General features: G+C 40.3%; 1 protein-coding gene and 1 pseudogene across 3 annotated transcripts in view; both read left to right on the top strand.

The window, feature by feature from the left end:
* Positions 1-13,309: 13,309 nt before the first annotated feature.
* On the top strand, positions 13,310-15,242 carry LOC101423983 (serine/threonine-protein phosphatase PP1-gamma catalytic subunit B-like; annotated as a pseudogene).
* Positions 15,243-17,838: 2,596 nt separating this feature from the next.
* LOC131273239 (zinc finger protein 596-like) overlaps positions 17,839-27,989 on the top strand; it is a 41,131-nt gene continuing 30,980 nt past the window's right edge. For 2 of the 3 annotated variants that reach the window (XR_011645612.1, XM_071207809.1), the window contains exon 1: positions 18,425-18,522. The gene's annotated coding sequence lies outside the window, so the exon portion shown is untranslated. Of the gene's footprint in view, positions 18,523-27,989 lie in introns of all 3 variants that reach the window. The other variant, XM_058275503.2, reaches the window with a different exon arrangement.

Below are 27,989 nucleotides of genomic sequence, written 5' to 3'. Positions count from 1 at the left end.
GGGGAGGTTGTTGGAGTGGCAGGAGTGGGTTGGGGGGGGGGGTGGTCTATGGGAACCTCTTATATTTTTTAATGTAACATTTTTGTGATGTATATATCTTCAAAAAATACAATTTACAAAAATGATGAGGTGGGGGAGTGGGGATTGTGTTATATGGGAACCTCTTATGTTTTTTGCTTTTTTTATATTTTTTAATGTAATGTTCCTTGTGATCTATTAACTTTAATTAAAAAAAGAAAAAGAAAAAAAATTCCAAAAAAAAAAAGAATGGAGTGATGCAGATGTGGCTCAACATGGGAGGTGCTGAGTTTGAGTCCTGGTGCTTCCAAAAATAAGATGAGCACATTCCACGTCCTCCTCCATTGAGCTAGAAGCCATCTCCCACCACAGTGAGCTAGAAGCTGTCTCCCACCCCAGCAAGCTAGAAGCCACCTCCTGCTGCAGTGAACTAGAAGCCACTTCCCACTCCATTGAGCTAGACTCTATCCCCACCCCTATGTGCTACTCTGCCCACACCGCAACAAGCAGAAGCACAAGCCAGGAGATACTCCAGTCTACAGTGAACAGATGTGGCTCATTCTATTGGGCACTTGCCTCTCATGTGGGAGGTCCCAGGTTCAGTTTCCAGTGCCTCCTGGAAAAGGTGAGGAAACAATGTGCAAACAGACAAGCAAATCATCTGGGGGGAAGGGAGGATAAATAAAGAAAAAATTGAAAAGTAAATTAAATAAATCTTTTTAAAATATGAGGGTGAGTTCAAAGTCTTCACAAAAAAAGGAAAACTCATAGAATATGTCACCAAAAGACCTGAATTATAAGAAATACTAAAAGGAAAGCTGCAGCTTGAAAGGAAAAAACAAGGATGAGAGATTTAGAGAAGAGTGTAGAAATGAAGGTTATTAGAAAGGGTAAATTAAAGGGTAAAAGATAAATTATAGTACAATATGACAACAGAAAGTTCTAGGTTAAAATGAAGTAATGCCTTTACAGTAATAACATTGACTGTTAATTGCTTGAACTCCCCAGTCAAAAGGCACAGACTGATAGAATGCCTTAAAAAAAAACATGAGCCATCTATGTTGTCTGCAAGAGACTTACCTCACCTCAGACATAAGGACACAACAAGGTTAAAAGTGAAAGGTTGAAAAAAGGTATTCCATGCAAATAGTAACCAAAAGGAGCTGGAGTTGCAATACTAATATTGGGCAAAATATATTTTCAATGCAAAATTTTATAATGGATGAAGAATGTCATTATACTATAATAAAAGTTGCAATTCAACAAAAAGAAAAACTATTCTAAACATTTTATGTTCCTAACCTCAGTGACCCAAGATACATGAGGCATACACTGGCAAATCTCAAGTGATAAATACACCACTCTCAGTATTGGATAGAACATCTGGACAGAGGATAAATAAAGAAACAGAGAACTTGAATAATATGATAAATGAACTAGATCTAACAAACAACTACAGAGTGTTGCACCCCAAAACAGCAGGATATACATTCTTTTCAGGAGTCCATGGTCCTTCTCCAAAAAAGACCATATGTTGGGTCACAAGACAAGTCTCAAATAAATTTAAAAAGATTGAAATTATACAAAACAGTTTCTCTGATCATAATGGAATGAAGCTGGAAATCAACAATATACAGAAAAAAGGAAAATCCATAAATATTTGGAGACTATACAAAACACTCTTACACAATCAGTGGGTCAAAGAAGAAGTTGCAAGGGAATTCAGTAAATATCTTGAGTTGAATGAAAGTGAGAACAGAACATATCAAATCCTATGGGGCACTGCAAAGTTCCCTCGAATTTATAGCCCTCAATGTTTACATTAAAATGGAAGAAAGTCCTAAATTGATTATCTAAATGCACACATGGAAGAACTAGGAAAAGAACAGCAAAACTAATCCCAAACTAAACTGAAGGAAAGAAATACTAAAGATCAGAGCAAAAATAAATGAAATCGAGGACAATAACAACAACACAAAAAAACAATAGAGAGAATCTACAAAACCAAAGTTGGTTCTTTGAGATGATCAACAAAATCAACAAACCCTTAGCTAGACTGACAAAGAAAAAAAAGAAACAAGACACAAATAAAATCAGAAATGTGAGAGGTGCATTACTACTGACACTGTAGAAATAAGATAGACCGTAAGAGGATACTTTGAACAATTTAATGCCAAAAACTGGAAATTGTAAATGAGATGGACAAATTCCTAGAAACACATGAACCACCTATACTGACTTTAAAAGAAACAGAAGACCTCAACAAACCAATCGCAAGTGAAAGATTGAAGCATTCATCAAAATCCTCCCATAGATGAAATGCCCAGGGCCAGGTGGCTTCACAGGTGAATTCTACCAATCATTTAAAGATGAATTAATACTTATCTTGTTCTTCAAAAAAACTGAACATGAAAGAATGCTACCAAACTCATTCTAGGGTGAAGCTGACATCACCCTAATACCAAAACTAGATAAAGATACTATGAAAAAAGAAAATTAGAGACCAATATCTCTAAAGAATATATATGTAAAAATCCTCAATAAAACACTTGGAAACAGAATCCAAAAGCACATTAAAGAATTATGTATCACAATTAAGTCTGTTTTATCTCAGATTTGCAAAAGTGGGGCAACACAAGATAATCAGTTAGTGTAATAAACCACATTGATAAATAGAAGAAAAATCACACAATCTTCACTATTGATGCAGAAAAGGCATTTGACAAAATACAGCACCCTTTCTTGATAAAACACCCCAAAAGATAGGAATAAAAGGAAACTTTCACAATGTGGTAAATTGCATATATTAAAAACCTACAGGGAGCATTGTACTCAATGGTGAAAGACTGAAGACTTTCCTGCTGAGATCAGGAACAAGACAAGGATGCCCACTGTCACCATTATTATTCAATATTGTGCTAGAGGTTCTAGCTAGAGCAATTGGGGTAGACAAAGAAGTAAAAAGCACCCAAATAGGGGGGAAAAAGTAAAACTTTCACAGTGTGCAGAGGACATGATTCTATATCTACAAAATCCTGAAAAATCGACAACAAAGCTATGAGAATGAATAGACAAATTCAAAAAAGTGACTGGATATAAGGTTAATAAGCAAAAATATTTAGTGTTTCTGTACACTACTGATTTGCAATCTGAGAAGGAAACAGTAAAAGAATTCCATTTATAAGAGAGATTAAAACAATCAAATACTTAGGAGTAAATTTAACCAATGACATAAAGGATCTGTATCCAGAAAACTACAAAACACTGCTAAAAGAAACCAAAGAAGACTTAAATAAATGGAAGTATTTTCTCTGTGCATGGATTAGAAGACTAAATATTGTTAAGATGCCAATTCTACCCAAACTGACTTACAGATTCAATGCAATCACAATAAATATTCCAATAGCTATTTTTGCAGAATTTGAAAAGTGAGTAATTAAATTTATTTGGAAGGGTAAGGGATCCTTTAGAGCAAAAAATATCTTTAAAAAGAACAAAGTTGTAGAACTTTCACTTCCTGACTTTAAAGCATATTGCTTAGCTACAGGGGTAAAAACAGTGTGCTACTGGCATAAGGATAGGCAGATTAACCAATGGAACCAAATCAAGAATTCAAAAATTGACCCTCACATCTACAGCCAAGTGATTTTCTTCTTTCCCTCCCCATTTCCCTCCCCTGCCTCCGCCCTGCTGTTTTTGCGGTCTGTGTTCATTTACTGTGTGATCTTCTGTATCTATTTCTCTTTTTGTCTTCTCTTCTCTTTTTCCTCTAGGATTCACCAGGTTTCAATCCTGGGGACTTCTGATGTGGAGAGAGGTGTTCCCTGTCAATAGTGCCACCTCAGTTCCTGGTCTCTGCTGCGCTTCACCTTGACTCTCCCCTTTCTCTCTTTTGTTATGTCATCACCTTGTTGCTTTACTCACTTGTGTGGGCTCTGGCTCACCATGCAGGCCCTTGACTTGCTGCATGGGCACTTGGCTCATCACACATGCACTGGCCCCCCCATGCCGGTACTCACACGGGCACTTGGCTTGCCATGTGGGCACTCAGCTCGCCATGCAGGCACCCACATTGTCACTCAGCTCACTGAACAGGCACTCCACTCACCATGTGGGCACCCACATTGGCACTTGGCTTGCTGTGTAGGCACTCAGCTCACCATGTGGGTACTTGGCTCATCATGTGGGCACTTGGCTCACCACATGGGCACTGGCTCACTGTGTAGGCATGCTTTCTCTTCTTTTTCAGCAGGAGGCCCCAGGGCCCCAGGTCCTCCCATTTGGTAGGCAGAGGCCTTATCACTTGAGCCACATCTGCTTCCCTCAAGTGATTTTTTTTTAAGATTTATTTTTCATTTATTTCTCTCCCATTACCCCTCCCCCCATTGTCTGCTTTCTGTGCCACTCACTGTATTCTTCAGTGTCTGCTTGCATTCTTGTCAGTGGCACCAGGAATCTGTGTCTCTTTTTGTTGCATCATCTTGCTGCGTCAGCTCTCTGTGTGTACAGCGCCACTTCTGGGCAGGCTGCACTTTTTTTTTTGCACTGGGCGGCTCTCCTTACAGGGCGCACTCCTTGCGTGTGGGGCTTCTCTACCTGGGGGACATCCCTGTGTGGCACGGCACTCCTTGTGCACATCAGCACTGCACATGGGCCAGCTCATCACATGGGTCAGGAGGCCCTGGGTTTGAACCTTGGACCTCCCAAGTGGTAGGCAGATGCTCTATCCATTGAGCCAAATCCGCTTTCCCTCATGTAATTTTTGACAAGATGTTAAGTCTACCAACCTGGGACAGAACAGTCTATTCAACAAACGGTGCGGGAGAACTGATAGCCATATCATATATTAGATAGCCATATTCTAAAGAAAGAAGACTACTATATTATACCTTATACAAAAATTAATGCAAAAGAGATCAAGGACTTAAATATAAAAATAAAACCATAAAGCTCCTGGAAGAAAATATAGGAAAACATCTTCAGGATCTTGTGGTAGGTAGTAGTTTCTTAAACCTTATGCCCAAAGCACAAGCAACAAAAGAAAAATAGATACATGGGACCTCCTCAAAATTCAACACTTCTGCACCTTAAAGGACTTTGTCAAAAGAGTGAAAAGGCAGCTGACTCAATGGGAGAAAATATTTGGCAATCACATATCTGATAAGGGTTTAATTTTCATGATATATATGGAGATCATGCAACTCAACAATAAAAAGACAAAAGGATCTTATTAAAAAATGGCCAAAAGACTTGAAGAGACAACTGTCCAAAGAAGAAATACAAATGGTGAAGAAATGCATGAAAAAATGTTCAACATCACTAGTGATTAGGGAAATGCAAATCACAACTACAATGAGGGAAGCAGATGTGGCTCAAATGATAAGGCCTCCACCTACCATATGGGAGGACCCAGGTTCGATCCCTGGGGCCTCCTGGTGAAAAAAAAAAAACAAGAGAAAGCATGCCTGCACAGTGAGTCAGTGCCTGCTTGATGAGCTGAGTGCCTGCACGTTGAGTCAAGTGCCTGTGTGGGTACCCATGCAGTTAGTCAAGTGCCCATGTGAGTGTCTGTGTGGTGAGCTGAGCACCCATGCAAGTGGCTGTGTGGTGAGCCAGTGCCAGTATAGCAAGCTGGTACGCACATGGTGAGCAAAGTGTCTGCACAGCAAGGCTAGTGCCCACGTGGTGAGCTGAGTGCCCGCACAGTGAGCCAGTGCCCGTGCAAGTGAGTCACACAGCAAGATGATGACACAACAAAAGAGAAATGAAGGGGAGAGTTAGGTGAAACACAGCAGAGTCTAGGAAATGAGGTGGCACAATTGACAGAGAACCTTTTTCCATATCAGAGGTCCCCAGGATTGAATCCCAGTGAATCCTAGGAGAGAAAGATGAGAAGAGAAGATGAAAAGAGAAACAGATACAGAAGTTCACAGAGCAAATGAACAGACATCAAAAACAGCAGGGGAGGGGGAGGGGAAGAAAAAATTGAGTGTGGAATTAAACAGGGTTCAGAATTAAACCTTAAAAAAAGACTGCAGTGAGATATCATTGCACACCTATTAGACTGGCCTTTATTAAAAATTTGGAAAACTGTAAATGTTGGAGAGGATGTGAAGAGATAGGAACACCTATTCTCTCTTTGTGGGAATGTAGATGGTACAGCCACTGTGGAGGACTGTTTGGCAGTTCCTAAGGAAGTTGAATATAGACTTGCCATGGGACCTGGCTGCCAGGTATATACCCAGAAGAACTGAGAGCAGTGACACAAATAGGTATCTCCACACCAATGTTCATAGCAATGGTATTTACAATAGCAAAGTTGGAAACAACCCAGTTGTCTGTCAACTGCAGAGTGGATAAACAACTTATGGCATATACACATGATGGAATATTATGCAGTAGAAAGAAGAAATGAAGTTGTGAAACATATGACAACATGGATGAACCTTGAGGATATTATGTTGAGTGAAGTAAGTCAGACACAAAAGGACAAATACTGTATGATGGCCCTATTTTGAACTAAGTATATTATGTGAAATATAAATATATTATGTCAAATATGAATATGGTTAGAATTGGCTATATAATGCAGTATTTCTTTGAAGCTGAATAAACATAAGTTAATATTACAAAATGTTAATATCAAGCAAAAAAATTATACTAAGTGAAGGAGACCAAACACGGAGTCAATTTATATAAAATGTAAATATAAATAAATTCAAAAAGATGAAATGAGATTAGTGGCTATGTTAGTCTGAGGAAGGAATGGTAAGGGGTGTGGAATCTTTCTTTTTGGAATAATGAAATTGTGCTGAAATTTTTGAGATGACAAATGTACTGTTATTATACTAAAAACCATTGACTACATACTTGGATAGAATAGCCCGAAACAGCATCTATACACAGGGGGGAGAAGCATACAGAGATCAAGAAGTGACGAATTTTCCCATTTGTCTGTTTTTTTTGTTTATTATTACTGAAATAATAAAAATGCTCTAATAATGATTGAAGTGATAAACATACAACTATGTGATTATACCAAATAACATTGTATACTTTGGATAATTGTATGCTTTATTAATATGTATCAGTAAAATTGATTTGTTTTTTAAAAAAATTCTAGGTAGCAGATGAGACTCAAGCAATTGAATGTCTGATTCCCACAAGGGAGGTCCCCGGTTCAGTTCCTGCTGCCTCCTAAAAACAAAAAAAGAAACAACTAGCAAACAAATAAAAAAACCAACTCAGAGGAACTGATGTAGCTCAGGGGTTAAGCACCAACTTCCCATATACAAGGTCCCAGATTCATTTCCCAGCCCTGCTACCTCAAAGAAAAAAAATTCTATATACCTTACATACGTAAGTTACCAAAATGATTTTAGAAACTGTCTCTAAACATTTTATAACATATAATTACCATCTAAATCAAACATGTCAGAATAAATGACTCAATTCAGTTAAATGCAAACTTAATTTTCCTTTTTTCATTTTAAACACTTAATAAATGTAACATTAGCATATTTGATCAGTAAATCTGTATAAATTTAGGGAGAGCATACTTATGTAAAACAAAATTGTCAGAAATATTTTTTTCAGTTTATTATTTTGTCAGTATTTCAGTGAAAAAATATTTATGAAACATTTACAAAGACATTTTTTGAAACAGCTCTTTGAAGTAAGTTAGGGGGCTGGTTGCTATCAGGGCTAAGCCATGGTTTAATTGCATGCTTACAAAGGCAGCCAACTTTTTTCTTTTATCTTTTTATACAATTATTTTGTTGAAAATTACTAAACTTTAGCAGCACTAATGTATTAATGTGGCTATCCAGGTTCAATTAGAATTAGCATGGAAACTGAACAAAAAAAATGGATGTTCTTAAGTTTTTTATTATTATTCCTTGTTTTTTTCCTAAATAATATAGTGAAACAATAGAAATGAAACTATGAAAGCACATTTTGTACTAGCAGATTTGTTGCAGTACTTAAAACACCTTAGTTAAGTCACCTTAAACATACCAGTTAGCATACATTAAAACAGTAATACAGGTTTTAAACAAAGATTAATGGCACATATAGGTATTATTACACTGTTGAAGAAAAGAAGGTAATGTATGCAATTTAATTTTACATGAATTTTGAAACTTATGAAGGTATTTCGTCTTTACAGTTTTGTTAAATCCTTTGTAATTAGGTATATATACAAATTTAATTTATACAAAGCTTGGAGAGAAGTTTTTTCCTTAAATGATTACTCTTAATTATTAAATAAAAAGCATTTAAAATATTTATTTTAGATTATACTCTATTTTTACTCTAAGATTCTCAGATTGCAGTGTATTGAAAAATCACCTTAGATTTTTCAGTTTTATGTAAATTTTTGCATGACTTTTACCAGCAGTCCTGTAAATTAATTGGCAAAAGTTTGTATATCTAGGCTTATACATCTGAATGATAAGATTGAATTCTATTTTTTTAAAGATTTATTTATTTCTCTCCCCCCCCCCCATTGTCTGTTCTCTGTGTCCATTTGAGGTGTGTTCTTCTGTGCCTGCTTGCATTCTTGTCAGCGGCACTGGCAATCTGTGTCTCTTTTGTTGCATCATCTTGCTGCCTCAGCTCTCCATGTGTGTGGTGCCACTTCTGGGCAGGCTGTGCTTTTTTCATATGGGGCGGCTTTCCTTACGGGGCGCACTCCTTGTGTGTGGGGCTCCGCTATGCAGGGGACACCCCTGTGTGGCATGGCACTCCTTGTGTGCATCAGTACCATGCATGGACGGGCTCACCACATGAGTCAGGAGACCCTGGGTTTGAAACCTGGACCTCCCATATGGTAGGTGGATGCTTTTCAGTTGAGCCAAATCTTCTTCCCATGATTGAATTCTTTATAAGTTGCACTGAATCTTCATTAGGAGTTGGGAAATATTATTATTATAGAAAGGGAGTTAAATTAAGTTAGAACCCAGAGGGAGAAGACAGAGGATTTTAAAGAGCACCAGAAGCTCAGCTTTTCCAATTTCGGGGACTCTAAGAGTATTAATTTGTTTTTAAGCCTTTTGGATAGAGTGCTCTTAAGAATTTTTATTTGTTAATTTAATATTACCATTCAGAGGTAGAAAAATATATATTAAACAGAGAGACACAAAGCACAGAAACACAGAAGTACAGAAATATAAACTTACTGTTTCTCATAGTAAGTCTAGAGAAACAGTAAAGGAACAGAAACAGCAAAAGAAGAGAATTCTCTTACCTAATGCTGAAAACAGGCCAGAAACAGAGGCCAGGACAAAGGTTCTGACCAGACCTTAGCTCAACAGATGGATTTTGGCCTCAAATGTGATGTGGCAGGAGTTCAGAGATCCATAGGGGCTAGCCAGGTGAGCCGGGGAAGGATCCTGGAGAGGATGGAATGGAAAGGATTCATCTCTGAGGAGTCAGAGGCATCCTCCCAGCATCCACCTTCAGATCCCACTTCTGTATGCCAAGTACTGTTGTGCTGAAAATAAAATAGACTTACAAAAGGGGGTGCGGAGCAAGTTTATTGAGCTAAAGGTGTGTTGGGGTTCAAAAGTGGGAAGGGTCTTGTCCAGCAAGACTCAAGTGCATGAAGAAAGCACACGCATACATGGCAGTTGTATGGTTAAAGAAGCTCTTTTTCTATTAGTTTCTATTAGTTTCTCAGATTCTAGCTATGATGTAGAATTAACAAGTGATATTGACTTATGGATTTGTTTTCCTAGTTAATCATAAGCATTTCCAACCTGGTACAGCTTGTAATTAAATGTCTTATTGTGTTTACAGCAGGCTATGTTCTGAATGTTACAGTTGCTTTCATCCTCTTGTATACTTAACAAATTTTCCTGGGTTTACATGACTTACAAGGCTTCCCATGATGGCACCAATATGCTCTAGGCTTTTCTGACAGCCAGGGTTAGCTATCTCAGTCGAGCTGTTAGGGCCTCACAGAGATAGCCTGGTTCACCATATTTCCTCCTTTTTTGTTTGTTAGATGAGTTAGAAACATCTATTTTCACAAATTTGTATCATAGATAAAGAATGGTTGCAATCACTAATATAATGAAAGCAGATTGTATCCAATTGTGTATATTAAGATGTGGAAGCCAATTGGAAGGGGAGAAGCATTGTTAATAGCTGGCAAGGAAAAGGCAAACTGAAGGCAGTCTTGCGCAGCTAAAGGAATAGTAAAGAAACAATCTTTCAAGTCAATAATGATTAGAGGCCAATTTTTGGGGATCAAAGTGGGGTTAGGGAAACCTGGTTGTAAGGCTCCCATGGGTTGAATAATATTGGTAATTTGTCTAAGATGACAAATAAGTCTCCATTTTCCAGATTTCTTTGGTATAACAAAAATAGGAGTGTTCCAAGGATGGTGGGACACTTCTAGGCAAGCAATGGCTAATTGTTCTTTTACCAGTTGATGAGCATGATAAAGTTTCTCCTCTGGTAAAGGGCACTAATCAACCCATACAGCTGTTAGAGATCCAGTAAGGGGCAGAGGAGTTAACTGGTCAGTGACCATCATCAAAAATGCAGAATGGTGATCTTGGCATTCCACTGGGATAGTCTCTTCCCCACAAATTAACAGGGATGGGGACAACATAAGGTTGAAAACGTCCTTGTTGTCCCTCTGGCCCAGTTACCTGTAACAGCATAGAACTACACTGTGTAGCTGTTGAGCCTCCAATTCCTTGCAAAGGAAAGGAGCCAGATTCTTTAGGCCAGGCAGATGGCCAAAAGGACTCTGAAATAACCGATACATCAGCTCCCATGTCAACTAGCCCAGGAAACTCTATGCCATTTATGGATATTGTTAGCATAGGATTATTCTGCTGTAGGGCTTGAGTCCAGAATTGTTGGACAGTGGTACTGCCAAAGCCCCCAGCCTGATCTTTAGACTCTGATTTGATAGGAGGCATAGGAAGTAGCAAAAGTTGCATGATACGCTGCCCCTTTGGAACAATTTGAAACACATTGGAACTAAGCATAGTTTTTATTTCTCCTGTATAATCATTATCAGTAACACAAGGGTGAACAGTGAGCCCATTAATTGTAGTACTGGGTCATCCTTATGAGACCGAAAGGGTAAGGACCAACTCAATTAAAAAAAAATCTTTTTTTTAAATTAAATTGTCTTTCTTTCTTGGGGGGGAAGGGAAGCAACTCAATCTTATTCTGTTCTTTCATTTATTTATTTTAAATTATTTATTTATTTATTTCCCCACCACCCACCCACCCCCACCCTGCAGTTGTCTGGTCTCTGTGTCCATTCACTGTGTGTTCTTCTGTGTCCGCTTCCATTCCTGTTAGCAGCCTGGGAATCTGTGTCTCTTTGCTGTGTCATCTTGCTGCATCAGCTCTCCGTGTACGTGGCACCACTCCTGGGCAGGCTGCACTTTTTCCACGCTGGGCAGCTCTCTTTATGGGGCACACTCCTTGTGCGTGGGTCCCCCCACGTGGGGGACACCTCTGCATGGCAGAGCATTCCTTTTGCACATCAGCACTTTGCATGGGCCACTCCACATGGGTCAAGGAGGTTCTGGGTTTGAACTGTGGACCTCCCATGTGGTAGGCAGATGCTTTATTCATTGAGCCAAGTCCGCTTCCCTTATTCTGTTCTTCTAAGGTCAGAGATTGAAGATCAGGCATTTCCCAAAATGCCTGAGGTCTGCTCCAGTATGTTTTGGGAGCGCTGGGAGTGCCACTACTCCAGGCATTTCCCGATAGGGGTACAGCTGATATACCCCCTCTTTTAAGGCTTCTTTTAAACATTTTTGCATTTGGGGAACAAAATTATGATCACATTCAGAGATATCTCTCTCAAGTACAGAGGCTTTAGGAAGTACTTCTTTGGGAGTCTCAGGGGCTGAAGGTGCCAGTAAGACTCACATGGCTCAGGATCAGAATCCAATTGTACTGGCTCAAGGGCAGATTTAATTAAACCCCAGAGAACTAAATGCTCAACTGTAACCTCTCCTCCTGCTTCATGATGATAGTTCAATTTCTCACCCACCTTTTTCCAGTCTCACAAATCTAGGCTCCTTTTGCTGGGAAACCAAGGACAATAATCAAAGAGACACTGGAAAAAAGACACAAGTTGCTCCTGTGCGACCTTAGCTCTGGCAGCTTTGAGTAGCTGCTGCAAACCTTAAGAAATTTTGACTGTTCCTCAGATGACTGTGTTCCCATAGTTAAAACAAGTTGTAGACGTGAATTGCCCTGCTTCCCTTACCAGGAATGTAAGACCAGTCAGTATCCCTCCTTGTCCTCATCACTGCATCAAGTCCCTGTTCAGGTGCCACTTGTTAGGGTTCAAAAGTGGGAAGAGCCTTGTCCAGCAAGACTCAGATGGATGAAGGAAGCACACGAATACATGGCAGTTGTGTGCTTAAAGAAGAAGCTCTTTTTTCATTAGTTTCTACCAGGTATATATCATTTTCAGATTCCAGCTATGACATAGAATTAATAACTGATCATGACTTAGGGATTTGTTTTCCTAGTTAATCATAAGCATTTCTAACCTGGTACAGCTCCTGATTAAATGTCTCATTGTGTGTTTGCAGCAGGCTATGTTCCGAACGTTACAGTTGCTTTCATCCCCTTGTGTACTCAACAAATTTTCCTGAGTACTACATGACTTACAAGGCTTCCTATGACGGCACCAGTACACTCCAGGCTTTTCTGACAGTCAGGGTTAGCTATCTCACCTGAGCTGTTAGGGCCTCACAGAGACAGCCTGGTTCACCACAAAGTTGCATTAATGTAGAAACATCCCCAAAAGAGGTTTCTGCTCAAAAGTGTCTCCTGGGGGAGCAGCTTATGTGGCTGCTTGAAACAAAGGGAAGGCATGGAGGAATGGGGAGGGAAAAGGCAGACATGAATTGTGGTTAGTACCTGAGCTCCGAGGATGATGTGAACTATTGGACTCCCGTGATTGTGGATTATTTGGGTGGGGTGTGCTTGAGAGCCAGTTCATTAATTTGCAAGCAGGATGTTGGTATAAGATTGTGGCCATCTGGTGAAGCTCAACACTTTGCTGGTGTCAGCCTGATCTCTTTGCTTGTTCTTTCTTTGGGCAGGGGCAGGGGTCTTTATCAGCACTGCAAAGGATCATTGGTATGTTAGCCAGCTGTAGTTAACCTGTTTCTCCTTTGTAATCCACTGGATAAAATGGAAGCTCAAGACAGTTCCAGCTGGTAGAGAAGGATGGAGCTGGGAATAGGGCAGTTGGTGGGAACCCTCAGCAGCTGCGGCCACTGTACCACCACCGCCTCTTGGCTCTAGTAGGATAGGAGGTGTGAGTCCTGGGTGCATCGCTACAGGAGGGTCAGGGATGGGAAGACTATGGCAGATACAGATAAACTCAGCCTCAATAGCATCATCCAACGGCTGCTGGAGGTAAGAGTCCAAGCCTGGTAAGAATGTCCAGCTACAGGAGAATGAACTCAGAGGACTGGGCTTAAAGTCTCGTGAGATCTTTCTCAGTCAGCCTATCCTAGAAGAACTTGAAGCACCACTCAAAACACGTTGTGATTTCCATGGGCAATACTATGATTTGCTTTGACTTTTTCAGTACAGTAGTTTCCCACCAGAAAGCAACTATCTGTTTCTCAGGGACTAGGTGGACAGAGGGAAGCAATCGTTGGTGACTATCTGCCTCTTAATGGCCTACAAAATCAAATATCCTGAGAATTTCTTTTTTCTCCAAGGAAACCACGAATGTGCCAGCATCAATTTTATGATGAATGTAAAATATAACACAACGTTAAACTATGGAAAACTTTCACAGACTGCTTTAACTGTTTACTAGTAGGAGCCATCATGGATGAGAAAATATTCTGTTGTCATGGAGGCTGATCACCAGATTGTCAGTCTATGGAGCAGATTCAGAAATTATTATGCGAACAAGTGATATAACCAGTTCAAGGTCTTCTTTGTGATCTTTTGTGGTATGACCCTGATAAATGGCTCTGGGGTGAAAATGACAGAGGAATGTCCAACACATTTTGTGCAGAAGTGGTTGCAAAATTTCTCCATAAGCATGATTTGGATCTTATATGTACAACCCATTAGGTGGTTGAAGATGGCAGTTGATCACTCTGCTTTTTGCACCCAATTATTGTGGAGAGTTTGACAGTGCAGGTGCCCTGCAGTGTGTGGATGAAATGCTAATGTGTTCTTTTCACATTGTAAAGCCTGCAGAGAAAAAGAAGCCACTGGACCTGTACCACCACCAAGGGGTATGATCAAAAAGCAAGCATAGAAATAGATGTCAGTTTGAAACTGTCTAGATGGGACTTGTAACATATAGTATATAACCTTCATTTAAAAAACTGTAATGTAAACTGGTCAGCTTCCTCAAAATGCTGTGTTTGAAGGGCTCTACCTCCTACCAGTTTTGACTTAATGAGTGGAATTTGTTGGTAATAACAGCAAATGAAAGACTTTTCCATTCCTAAGAATAGTATTTTGTTTTTAATTCTCTATTCCTTGTCAAACTTCCATTATGGTATTAAAGCTGTCCACTCCAGGACTGTTTAACCTATCTACGGGGTAAGTGTGTCATTGATCTTTTTTTTTTTTATTTCAGCGAAACTCATTAATAGTGTAAATGCTTGTTTTCTTTAGGATATGAAGAGAAGCCTAGGGTGCTCTGAATCTGTATGTGTTGTCAAAAAATGCTTACTGTCCAAAGAAAGCACTATGAACTTTTTTTTTTTAATTTAAAAAATTTGTTTCAAAGGGATTGCTTTCTTTCTCTTATTGTCTTGTCAGGTACAAACTATTTTTTTATAGCTATCAACATTAAGAGTAACTTTCAACCTTGCCAGCACTGATGGTATCATGCATATTTAATTAAAGCACAATCTTCCCCTACCGCATATACTTAAAACAACCATTAAAGCCATTGTTTTAAATGTTTGTGACATTTTCCTAAAGCCAAATTTTCTTTTGGGATTTGTATTGACACTAGGTGGCTTGGCTATAGTACATATGCTGTCTTGAGGGGATTCAAAACTGGTTTTTTATTTCGAATAGCAGTTAGTAGTATAGCAATGTTTAAGCTGTCAATGATTTAGGTTACTAACATGTTGGATAATTTCCATATAGTCTATTCATTAAATAATCTTTTTACAGTTGCAACAGGCCTGAACCCGACCATTCAGAAAGTGTCAAATTATAGAAACAACACTGTTCTATACGAGTGACCGATTATGCTTTCTTTGGCCTACATTCTTTATTCTGTGGGGAAGTTGAGGCTTCTAAGTCAAAAGAAAGGAACTAACTTACTAGCCACCAATTTATACAAAACTCAAAACTATGTGGGTTTTGACTTTTAAAACTTTTAAAACTATGACTTTTAAAAACTAAGATCTGTTAAAAAGAAATTTGTTTCAATAGATGACAGTGTACAATAATACCATGTGGTGAAAATGAACTCAGACATATTAAATGAAGAACTTGTTAGATCCTCTCAGTGTCTATTTAGCATCACAATATACACAGGAGAACTGTGGATGGCGTATTGAATAGAATTTACTGAATAAATTGCTCTGGAAACCACGCACACATACAGGAAACAATTTATCATTCCAATTTCACAGGAGCAAATCAAGGGGGTTATTAAAGTTATTTACAATTCCTTTTTCACAAGAGAGAAAGCTCCAGGCATGACTTGGGTTCAGCTATCCTCTGTTACACCTGGAGGGTGAACATTTCAATACCTTTCTTTCACTAATGGAAATGACCCTTTTTATTCTTCTCGTCTTAAAGACGTAAACATTCCTGTTATAAAAATGATTCTATTGCTTTTGTTCCAAAATATATATCTATAAACAAGCCTATGTTATATTTACCAATTTTTTCTCACAATAAGAACCTTGACATTTGTGTATATGAAATGATAGCTGGCATCACATCCTCCCTTCTCTCTGTCCTGGAGACCTGTGGAGACCACACTTTTGTGACCTCCTCTCTGGGAACACTGCGGGATCTTGCAGTCTCTCAGGGTCTAGATCATGCGGACTCTATGTCTCCTCAACTCTCTATCCCCCACCTCCCTTCCAGCGTCCCCTATTTCTGATAGTCACAAAGGAAAATCTATAAGTAGAAGTATATAGAAAGGCTTTCCAAAATAAATTTCATTCCCAAATATTTCACCACCATGGCCCCGTTACCTCAAACACCAAATGAATTTCAGTCTCAATGTGTTTCAACCTTTAATAGGTCTCTATGGGCATGTTCTTGTGGACATCCTGTGTGCTCCCACCTGGCAGAAGAGAATGAGAACCTCTCCTCCATAGTGAGATTCTCAATGGAGGCAGGTGTCCACGTTTCCTGAAAAGAGAAACCCAGCTTTGGAGGCACACGTACCAGGCTTTTCTTTCTTGTGGTTATACACATTCAACATATGGATTATTTATCTGCAGAGACAAATTTATAGTATTGCATTTCATAGTCCCAAAGAAGCTTCTTAGCTCAGATGGAAGGTTGTCAAGGCATTTTACTATGGGTTTCAGATCAGGTTCTAACTGCATAGATGGTTACCTATAGAATGGGGATTTAAGATGACATGCCTTGCCTTTGTTCCCAAATTCAAATGCAGAAATGCTGAATGCCAGAATCTAAAGATGGATCTAGCTGCAGGCTCTTCTCCATTATGGGGCTTTCTTCAGCTACCCCAGGCCTAGGCTGCAGATGGAAAACTGAAGGGTATCTGTGAACACTGAACAGTGGAGAAATCCAATCTGTCATTTATCCTAACACAGAATTAGCTGCCATATCATTTGAGAATTACTGACATAGAGGGGCACATTTTACTTTATGTTTTCCTTGGAAGTGTCCAAGTAAAGGAAGGCTAAGCAGCATTATCTTGGTATGCTAGCGTACATAGTTAAAACTCAGGAGTGCAGAGGTAAGGTCCTTAGCTAGAAGAATATGTTTTGACTCTTCAGCCCTGGGTTATCGGCCAAAAATATTCATACTGCAACAATCTGCTACGTATGTAGGTTTTTATAAGTAATCTTCCAGTTAAGTCATTCATTTTCATCTCCCAGCTGCTTCCCACTGGAAATCGTCAGTCTATTTTCACACACCTATAGCAGTAAGGAGTTCAAGTAATTTGATTTTGGTTTGTGACTTCTACAAAGTAGAAGGTGGGAAAACATGAGTGAACTCCACAAATGGCACCTTTGACATAAGAATTGTGGTAAAATGATTTGAGCAGGGACTATCATGGCAAACTGATATTTGAAACTTGCTCACAGGGTTTTTAAAAACCAGAACAGACCATAAAAGAGCTAAAAGGGAGCACAGGTACTATTCTGAGCTCTTAATTTGTTCCCACCCAAACCTCACAGTAGTCCTCTGAATAAGTTTCTGTTTTCCTCCTCTTTATACCTAGACGGTGTCAGAGAGGCAGAGAGACTGCTTGACCCTCCAGACAGTGACAGGCAGTCCAGCTCCTCAGACATCTGATTGCACCTTGTAGGTGTGGACTTTAAGACAAGGCGCTGGGGATGGGTCACACCCCACGATGGAAAGCCCTTCAGGAACATAGGTCAGTTTCTCAGTGTGAAACAAGCTTCTAATTAATTTATAAATTTTTCACTTCCTGGAGACAATGTTCTTATAGTAGGAGGTAACACTAGAAATTCACAAGAATGAAAAAGAAGAGGTTTCTTTACCTACACCAGGGATCACCACCCCCTCCTTGGGCGGGTTCCCACGGGCACTCGGTGGAGAAGGGGCCTCGACACGCCCACCCCCCTTCGTAGGCAGCCCCCTGTCGGGCTGCCGCCCCCTGCGGCTCTGCGCCCTGGACGGGGAGCACTGACTTGGGGCCGCGCTACTCCAGCTGGTGGTGTGACCCTGCACAGGTCCCCCCCAGCCGAGCCCCAATAAATGCACCAGCACGCGGCGGACAGCTCCTGACTGGGCCAGGCAGGAACGGGTGGGAGGAGGAGGGGAGGACTCGGGCAGGCGGGGCCGCCAGGGGGGCTCCCTTTGCACCCCAGAGAAACCCCCCGCGATGCAGCCTGAGCTCCCCAGCGGTCGGCGGAGGCTGGGGTGGGGACCCGAGCCGGCAGGGCCAGGACGTGCAGAGGAGCCTGCGCCCGGAGCTGCGCCCCCCGCGCCTGCCCCTCCTGCGCGCCCTTCCTTCCTGGCCTTCCCTGCCGCTCGTGCTGGGGGTCCACTTCACCCAGCCGGGCCCTGCATCGCGGACTCGGGGCAGCAGCTCAGCGGCGCAGCCGGAGGGCGAGAGGGGAAGGGGCGCGCGGGCACTAGGCGAGAGCTGGCGCTTCCTGCTCGGCGCGCCCCGCGGCGGCCTGGAGGGGGCGCCGGCCGCCTGTTGCGTCCCAGCGTTGACCCGGAGACGTTTGCTTTCGGTTCCGGGACCTGGCGCTGCCGAGCAGCGAGGACGCAGCTCTGCACCGCGCGCTCCACGGAGCAGCACCCGCGGCTCTGGACGTCCCGGGCGCGTTCGCGGTGAGTCAAGAGCTTCCTCCTCACGCCCCAGTTGTTTTTTACTTAAATAGCGAGCTCTGAGCCTTTCTTTCTCACCCCTTTCCTTTGGTTTATTTTCTCCGTTATTTTTGTAGTAAAACTTCTTTTACCAGAGTATCTTTCCTTTAGGGGTTTGCCTGCTCGAAATCCTGGTATACTGTAGGATATTTTAAATGTATGCAGAACTGTTCCGGGAGACAATTCTGATAGGGATTCAGAGAAAAGGGAAAAGCATGTCATTACTGAAATGAATGTACAAAATATCGGAACCTTTCAGTGGGATAAGCTGGGGACAGGCAGGACCTGGCCGAGCCGCGTGGAAGCCCGAGGGGAAAGCGCAAGTGGTGTTAGATGAGCTGTGTGTGTAAGCTCGCAAAACTTAACATTCCAGCGTAAGCCATGTGTGCATGCAAACAGTAAGCACTGCAGCCCACCTCTCCTAACCGCGCCACCCAGCCCAGCCTGCCTAGTTCCGGGAAAGTCCCCAAGCCCAGAGAGAAGGAAACCTAACCCTTCGCGCCAAATTCTAACTCCACCCCACTACACTCTGTATAAAAGCAACCTACAAGACTGGCTCGCCGGTTTGATTTTTTGTTTTAAAGATTTAGTTTTTATTTTTTATCCCCTCCCTTGCCGTTTGATTACCGTCGGGTCTCTGTGTCCCTTCGCTGTGTGTTCTGTGTCCGCTCGTCTCCCGTTGTTGCCTCATCTTGCTGCGCCAGGTGTCCGCAGCTGTCAGCCCTCAGTGGGCCGGGCCAGCCTGCCCTCAGGGGACCCAGGGCCTCCCGCAGGGTAGATGGGGGCCCAGTCGATTGAGCGACATCTGCTTCCCCAGGCCCCGGGTTTTTGGACCCAAGTCCGCTGGCCCGGCAGGCGGTAATAAATCTTCCTTCTCAGAGAATTCTCCCATCCTGGCCTGCAATACCGCAAACACCAGCTTCTCTCTGCTGCCACAAGTGTCCCTAAATGTACAATTAATTAGTTTTTAAATGGCTCATTTTTCCTACAACACTAACGTAGTTCAAAAAAATGTTGAAAATTTTACAAGTACAGATATTACAACTCCGAACATTGTTTTAATTTTAACTGTGTTATTTACTCACAAAACCAAAATATATTACACTTTTTACTTTACTGGCTTTAATCGAGGCAAGCTTGTCAATAAAATTTTTGAAATATAATTGTTAATTTCTCATGGTTTTAATTGAGAAAATGCCACGATAAACAATTCTCATGACCCAGTGACAATTTAAATTATTTTTAATTAATTTCCGCTTACTGAAGTGTCTGTTTCACTGTGATTCATGTTTATAAAATACATAGATGGATGGATATTTACAGCGAAACCTGCTCAAAATGAGACTGTAATAAATTGTTGGAGTATTTAAGAGTCAAGAAAGTGGCTTTTTTTGTACAGCACATGAATACATTGAAATTAAGTTTATCTTGTTAATTCAAAATATGAAAGCACTTATTTTAATTTTGTATGTCTCTATTTGAAAGGTGAAATTAGGACATCCATAATCTTAATATTTTTGTGCCTCTTTCCCATAATAAGCGTATCTTTATGTGTGAAGAATCATTCTCAAATCCTTTACTTTTTTCTGTACTTTGAAATTTGAAAATATATTAATGTATATTGTTTAATTTTACCTTTACCAAATATACTTTCAAAGTGACTTTCTCTCACTTGTGGTAAGCAAGGCATAGGCCTTCTAATAAATAAATATTGCCAGGATTGTTTATTGAACTTTATTGCTTTCTCTTGGTTCAATATACCATCCCACATTGACAAGATGTGTGAATATTTGTAAATATTTGTACAAAGAGCTTTTATTTCAAAATAGTGTATTTTTATAACTACTATATATACATCAGATACGTCTGATAGTATATATGCATATGATGAATATTAATTTTTGTGTTAAATGCCCTGATTAAATTGGTCCTATTCCAGATTGGCTCATAAAGGTAAATTCCAGCATCTTATAACCCATGCAAATTCCTGGCATGATCAAATTCTTACCTCATGTTCCCATGGGCACTAAAATTTCCAGATGGGCTCCTGGACAGGAAAGAGACAGAAAATCCCCATACTCTGGTCAAACTTCTCTGTTCCTGACACCTGAAACCCATGTGCAGATAGGACAGCCAACCTGAGCCACCTCCTGAGACCATAGAGAGTGAACATAAACAAAATTCTTCACTAGCATGCCTCTGGATTGGAGGAAGGAGCTACGTTACTAAATTGCTTTCAGCCTGTGGCAAAGGGATGTCACTCTTCAGAACATGCAGCAGAGAAGGGATTCCTGTGAAAACCTGGAATATACATATCTTCTTGTTTCCACAAACACTTCAAAAGCTCCAGTACACCAGAGGCATAGTGCTATTTATGTAACATTCACACTTTCTTAATAATACCCAGACTCTCACAAGTGCACTTATTTTCACAACTTGGAACTGCATTTGTGTAGATTTGGCCTCTGAATGCTTTAATGACATGTTATGGCATAGGCATTTTTAAAAAGTACATTTTCATAGAGAAGGAGTAATGCTTCCATAACTTGTTGAGTGCCTTTTCCTGTTTGTTTTTTAATTTGAAATAAAGTTATTTAGAAAGAACAATTTCAACATTGAAGCCATCTTGTCTTGATCTTTATTGTGGTTTTTTAATTTAATTCAAACTATTTTTTTTTAAGATTCATTTATTTATTTCTCTCCCCTTCCCGCCCACCCCAGTTGTCTATTCTCTGTGTCTATTTGCTGCGTCTTCTTTGTCGTCAGTGGCACGGGAATCTGTGTTTCTTTTGGTTGCGTCATCTTGTGTCAGCTCTCCGTGTGTGGGCGCTATTCCTGGGCAGGCTGCACTTTCTTTCGCACTGGGCGGTTCTCCTTATGGGGCGCACTCCTTGCCCGTAAGGCTCCCCTACGTGGGGGACACCCCTGCTTGGCAGGGCACTCCTTGCGTGCATCAGCACTGGGAGGGGGCCAGCTGCACACGGGTCAAGGAGGCCTGGGGTTTGATCCGTAGACCTCCCATGTGGTAGACGGACGCCCTAACCACTGGGCCAAGTCCGCCGCCTGATTCAAACTATTGAATACAAAGTATTATAGTTCTAGGATACTTTCTTTCTTGTCAGTTTTTGTAATTTGTGTATTTCTAGGAATTTATCCCATCTGTTATTTAATTTTTTCATTCATAATTGTTCATAGTGTCCTTTTGCAGTCCTTTTTTTTCTTTAAAGTCAGTAGTAATGTCCCCACTTGAATTTCTCATTTTAGGTTTCGGTGTTTTCTCTCTTTTTTCTTTCTTTGTCAGTTTAGCTAAAGATTTGGAAATTCTCTTGATGTTTTCATGTATCCAACTTTGATTTTGTTGATTTTGTCTATTTTTCTTTTTTATATTTTGCATTTGTCTATTCTAATCTTTATTCTTTTTTAAAAAAATTTATTAACGTATATCACTCATACATAAACAATAAGTGTATAATAAGTTGTGAACTTACAAAACAAACATATATAACATCATACAGGACTCTCATAACTCACCCTACCACCAATAATTTGCGTTGTTGTTAAACCTTTTAACTAATGATTAAAGAGCATTGTCAAAATATTACTACTAAACAAAGTATTTTTCCCCCAACCAATCCTATTATTATTTATGTCATTTATATATGAACATACATAAACAATTCAGTGTATAGTAAAAGTTGTGAACTTACAAAGCAAACATAACATCATACAGGGGTCCCAACATCAGCCCTCCACCAACACCTTGCATTGTCATGAGACATTTGTTACAAATTATGTAAGAATATTGTCAAAATCTTACTACTAATCATAGTCCTTATCTTACATTTAGTGTGTTTTTCCCCCAGCCCACCCTATTATTATTTTTTAAGTATATTTTTTATGACAGCAGTTGTAAACTTATACAACAATCATGCACATGTCCAGAATTCCCAAACAACACTCCTCTATCAACACCCCACACTGTGGTGGAACATTTGTTACAGATAAGATGATAACATCTGATTGTTAGCATGTCCATAGTGTACATTTGGCTCACATTTTCCATACTGCCTCAGTATCAACACAGTACATCTTTTGCATAGATGCAAGAATATTATTACTACTAATCACAGTCCATAGGTCACTCCGCTATATTTTTCCCCATGCTTCTCCGCATTTCCAACACTCTGCAGTAGTGATATACATTTGCTCACAGAGGACACTCTTGCATCTGTACCATCTACTACAATTCTCATCCACCTCTTGGTTTACTATGCTATCCAGTTCCTAGATTATTCTCAAGCATTCTTCAATTGACATTTACTGACGAGACTACCATTTTCAGTCACATCCCCATTTATAAACTAGCTGTTACTCACTGTGTGTTACCATTCACTCTACACATTTCCACACTTTTACAGTAAAGCTAATTAAAACTTCTACATACATTAAATATCAGTAGTCCTTAGTCCTCCTCTTATCTCCTTCAAAAATACACCTACCACCAGGTCTTGGAGATATTTTTGAATAATTTCTTCTAGAAGTTTTATGATTCTTGCTTTAATTTTTAGTGATTTTTATCCATTTTGAGTTAATTTTTAGATAAAGTGTGAAATAGGGGTCCTCCTTCCTTCTTTCAGCTATGGATATCCAATTCTTTCAGCACCATTGGTTGAATGGATTGTTCTGTCTGAGCTGTGTGAGTTTGACAGGCTAGTCAAAAATCACTTGAAGATAACAGTGAGGGTATGTTTCTGAACCATAAATTTGGTTCCATTGTTCTATTGTTTCTGTTTTTAGGCCAACACCATGTTGTTTTTACCACTATGGGTAGGTATTATGATTTAAAGTCTGGAGATGAGGGTTCACTTTTCCTTGTTATGATGTTTCTGGCTATTCAGGACTCCTTACCCTTCCAAATAAATTTAATGATTGTGTTTTCAATTTTTTCTCTAATGCTGGTGGAATTTTTATCGGGATTGCATTAAATCTGTATATCAATTTGAGTAGACTTGACATCTTAATGATATTTAGTCTTCCAATCCATGAGCATGGAATGTTCTCCCAGTTATTTAGGGCTTTTTAAATTTGTTTTAACATTGAGTTGCAGTTTTCTGAATACAAATGTTTTACATCATTGGTTAAGTTTATTCCTGACTATTTGAGTTTTATCTGTCATATTTTATTTGCACCGCTCTTTTGACACTTTTAGTTACTTTTACTGACATAATCTTCATTTCTAGACTCTCTTCCAGGCCCCTCTCTCCTGTCTTTTCAGTCTCTAGCACACCCTTTAGTATTTCCTGAGAATCTGGTCTCTTGCTTAGAAATTCTCTCAGTTTCTGTTTATCTGTGAATATTCAAATCTCGCCTTCATTTTTCAAAGACAGTCTTATATAAGATTCTTGGCTGGGAGTTTTTCTCTTGTAATATCTTAAATATATCAGACCACTGTCTTCTTGCCTCCATGGTTTCTGGTGAGAAATCGGCACTTAATCTTATTGGATATCCCCTATATGTTATGCATTGGTTTTCTCTGGCTGCTCTCAGAATTCTTTCTTCGTCTTTGGCATTTGACATTCCAATGAGTATGTGTCTTGGATTGGTCTATTTGGATTTTTTTCGGATGGGAGTATGTTGTGCTTTTTGGACACGGATATTTATATCCTTCAGTGGAGTTGGGAAATTTTCTACCATTATTTCTTTAAATATTCCTTCTGCCCCTTTTCCCTTCTCTTCTTCTGGGACACCCATGACACATATGTTTGCACGTCTTTTGCTGTCATTTAGTTCCCTGAAACCTTGTTCAATTTTTTCCATTGTTTTCTTCATCTGTTCTTTTGTATGTTCACTTTCAGAGACCATTTCTTCAAACTCACACTCCTTTCTTCTGCCTCCTCAAATCTGCTGTTATATGATTTGAAATTTTTTTAACTTTCATTTATTGCACCTTTCATTCCCATAAGATCTGTTTTTCTATGCATACTTTCAAATTCTTTGTGCTCATCCAATGTCTTCTTAATATCCTTAATCTCTTTAGCCATCTCATTGAGTTTATTAAGATTAGTTTGAACTTCTGTGATTAGTTGTCTCAACTCATTTATGTCATCTGGAGTCTTATCTTGTTCCTTTAACTGGGCCATAGTTTCCTGTTTCTTGGTGGGGATTGTAATTTTTTGTGGTGTTTTAGCATCTGGCTTACTAGAGTATTTTTTCTGGATGCAGTTTTTCTCTTTAGTTTAGTTCTTCCTATCCTTTCTCCCTTGCTGGTTGTGCAGTAGCAGCCAAGCACGTAGTTGGTGCTATACGCTGAGGAGGCTCAAGCTGCCCTCATTGTACCTGGTACCAGTGAAGCTTTTTCCAACTTTCTCTTTTGCCTGGCATAGGGACAGAGTCACAGCTGTGTGGAATAATCCAAGTGCAGGCGTAGATTGTAGTTGCCCAGACAGATTGATGAAGCTTCACATCCCTTTCTCCCCTGCCTGGGGTGGGGATGGAGCTGCAGGTGTGGGCAGCAATCTATGCAGTGCGGGTCCAAGATGACTGCAGTTGCACTGGTAAACTTCCGATTTTCATTCTGTGCCAGCCAGAGTTACCTGCAATTACCTGTATAGACTGGTACAGGGCTCCTCAGCCTCCTCCCTGCGAGAGGCAGGGCTGAAACCTAGGCTAGGGCTGCAGGCTGGTCTGGGTGAAAGAAACTGGTTCCTGCCAACACTGAGAGTTTCTGTCATCCTGGCTTCTAGGCTGGGAGCAGAGTCAAAATGGTGGCCACCGGCCTCTTTCTGACTTAGGCTGGTTCACACCCCAGCTGTTCCCAGGGTTATATCTTAGCCAACCAAGTCTACCACTCAGTAGCTGAAATTGGCAGCCAACCATCTCCTCCTCTGTTTCTGGGAAATGGAGCTTCCAGTTCCAGCCACAGAATAGCTCCTGGGGCGGCTCATGCTGTCAGAGTAGGACAATCACCGGCCTCTGCTGCTTGGCTGGCAATTTCCTGGAGAGGCTGGTGCAGGTACCCGCAGCTGCCTCCCTGCTGGAGGTGGCACTGGCACCTAGGCCAGAGCTGCAATCTGATCTGGATGGAAAGAAGCTGGTCCCCACCAGCACTGTGATTTTCAGTCCACCCCGCTTCAACCTCGTGCCAGGTGCAGAGTTAAGATGGCAGCTCCCGACCTCTTTCTGACTTGAACAGGCTCAAGCCTTAGCTGTTCTCAGGATTATACTGTAGCCTGCTGAATTTACTTATTAGTATCTGAAATTGGTGCCCAACCATCTCTTCCTTCTGTGGGGAAGTGGAGCTTTAGAGTCCAGCCATGGAACAGCTCCCAAGGCAGCTTATGCCTCCAGTGGAGGATGGGCACTGGCCTCTGTAGCGTGGAGTGCTTTACTTACAAGTCGTCTCTGCAGATGGGCAGTCTCCTCCTTCAACTCCTTCAGGGATGTTGCAGGGTGCTCTTCTGGTCTCCTGGAACCCCCAAACAGGTGCTTCAGCTAGCTCCAAAGAACTCTGGGTGTTTGCTAACTTCCCTGTAGCAGGAGCTGACTCTAGGAGCTCTTTACTCTGCTGCCATTTTCCTGGTTCTCCCTCTATTATTTTCTTTTTTCCCATAGTTTTGGGTTTAGTTTTGCTCTTTGTACCTAAAGTCTGCTTTTTCTGCTATTGATATAGCCACCCAGTTCTCTTTTGGTTATAAGTGGCAAAGAATATGATATTTGCTTTCAACCTATTTTTTTTTTAATTGGATTGAACATTAGCCTCCTGGAGACAGAATGTGGTTTTTTCATTAAAAAAAAAATGCATTCTGCCAAATCTGCTTTTTAATTGAAAAGTTAATCCATTTACATCTTAAATAATTCTGCTTTGTTTTCCATGTATCATATGTTTTTGTTTCTCACATCGCCCATTACTCTATCTTTGATGTTAAGTTGTTCTTTTTTTGTATTAAACAATTTTTATTTTTCATTTCCCTTTTTGGTATATTTTTACTTATTTTCTTAGTGATTATGCTAGGATTATGACTAACTGGTAAATGTAAAAATTTCAGTTGAACTACCATTAACAAATGAATGTAATATAATATACATTAAATCTTATACAGTACCATCAACCCCCTTTTTGATGTATTGTCACAACTTAGGTCTTTGCATTTTGTGTTCCCATTAACGTGGGTCTACAATTATTATTTTAGGCAATTGTCTCTAAATCATATTGAAGAAAAACAGTTACATTCCAAAATTTCATTAGTATCAGTCATCTTAGTTTGCCAGAGTTACTACAACAAAATACCACAGCGTGGGTTGGCTCAAACAGCTAGCTTGTATTGTCTCGCAGTTTTGGAGGGTAGCTGTCCAAAGTCAGGATTTCGGCAAGGCCATTTTTTCCCTCAGATTTGGTAGCATTCTGGTGATGGCAGTCCTCTGTCATGTGGTGATGTCGCTTGCTTCTCTCGTCTATGTCTGGCCCTTTTATTCTCATATCCATGTTCAATTTTCTTTACTTATACAGTAAAACCAGGTTGGATTCAGTCCTGTAGCAGTTTGATATTATTGATGAATTCCATAAAGAAATATTGGATTATGTTTGTAAACTGGTCTTTTCTTCTGGGCATATGAGATTATATCAGATTACTTAATCAAGTAAACCTCTTGTGTCATTAGGGCATTGAGTCCCCGCCCCTTAGCAGGTGGGGATCACTGATAAAAGGCAATGCAAAGGACAGAGTTGGGGATGTTGGAGTTTTGATGTTGGAGTTTGATGCGGAAGGGTTCAGCTGGAGCCCCAGGAAGTAAGGACACAGAGGAAACACAAGCAAGCCCCAGGAAAGGAGGAACCCAGGAAGCCTGATCCCTCGCAGACATTGGCAGCCATATTGCTCCAATACATGAAAATAGACTTTGGTGAGGGAAGTAACTTATGCTTTATGGCCTGGTATCTGTAAGCTCCTACTCCAAATAAATACTCTTTATAAAAACCAACCAATTTCTGGTATTTTGCATTAGCACCCCTCTGGCTGACTAATACAAGGCCCAAACTCATTCATTTCTGCCCAAGCATCTTCACAGATGCAATGATTCCACATGCTGACTCACCTTAATATATTCAAAGATACTATTTTTTAGTAGGTTCATACCAGATGAATGTTGATTAAGAATTGAACATGTTTTCTATGGTATAGGATGCAATTTCCAACATACCTGGGTCCAAAATTTAAAAATAATAAAATAAAAATAAAAACACTTCTCTCCCTATCTTTGCAATTTGGCTGTGTTTTTGGAGTACTCCTGTGTGGTTATCCAGGCCATTTACACCACTGCCTTAGTCTTAACATCCTAATTTTCTGAAACTTAATTATGTGTCAGATTTGGTTGCATAGTATGTTCTCTTTCTGGCTACAAGTGCTATCTTCAACTTGTCCTGGGCTTTCTAGATG

This window comes from Dasypus novemcinctus, chromosome 14 (assembly GCF_030445035.2).
Source record: "Dasypus novemcinctus isolate mDasNov1 chromosome 14, mDasNov1.1.hap2, whole genome shotgun sequence".
NCBI classification, from domain to species: domain Eukaryota; kingdom Metazoa; phylum Chordata; class Mammalia; order Cingulata; family Dasypodidae; genus Dasypus; species Dasypus novemcinctus.
The sequence above is the reverse complement of the archived record's forward strand: the minus strand, read 5'-3'. Positions and strand labels throughout refer to the sequence as shown.